The sequence below is a fragment of the Nannospalax galili genome, unplaced genomic scaffold (genome assembly GCF_000622305.1).
Source record: "Nannospalax galili isolate Female #2095 unplaced genomic scaffold, S.galili_v1.0 scaffold1778, whole genome shotgun sequence".
NCBI lineage: Eukaryota > Metazoa > Chordata > Mammalia > Rodentia > Spalacidae > Nannospalax > Nannospalax galili.
Window position 1 is genome coordinate 109,952 of NW_008340648.1, and position 797 is coordinate 110,748.

Below are 797 nucleotides of genomic sequence, written 5' to 3' on the forward strand. Positions count from 1 at the left end.
TTATCCTGTGCTGTCACAATGCAACAGAAATGGGTCTGATGTGGAATTTACATTTATTAACAAGTATCAATTTCTATATTTTTTCATCTGTGTCCACATGCATATATCATACATTGTATATAATATATATTATATATAGTGCATATATGTATACATGCATACACATACATAGGAGAACTATTTAACAAGAATTTCATTATCATAGACTGTATTAATTTAGGTCTTTGAAAGTAGACATCAAAACAAAAATAAATGTTTGAGGATTTATCAGTAGAAATGTAGGTGACGGGGAAAGGGGAGAGAACCAGAGGAAACAGCCCCGTCTCAGAATATGGTACAGTTCAGACTCCAGATAAAGCAAACCACATGGAAATGAGGTCTGAGTCTGTTTCTGGGCTTTCTGCTTTGTTACACTGACGTATGCTTATTTAAAGAATTTTCATTCTGTCTTAATCACTGTGCAGTTTGGTAGTTCTGGGGAAAGTTTTAAGTATGTCAACCAATTTGAAATTGTTGTGGCCATCAGGTACATTTTTTCTAGAAATATTAGTAGCATTTGCTTCTTTTTTTTATTTCTTTTTGGTTTTTGAGACAGGGTCTTCCTGTAGGCTCAGGTGGCCCAAAACTTGCTATGTAGACTAGACTATCCTTGTTCTTACAACGGTCCATACCTGCCCCTGCCTCTGGAGTTCTGGGAATAATAATAAGTGCCCCCATTTATTACATATTACAGAAAACCTATTATCTGATTGTAATTAAAAAGATTTTAAGCAACTATTACAAAAGAAATAATATCT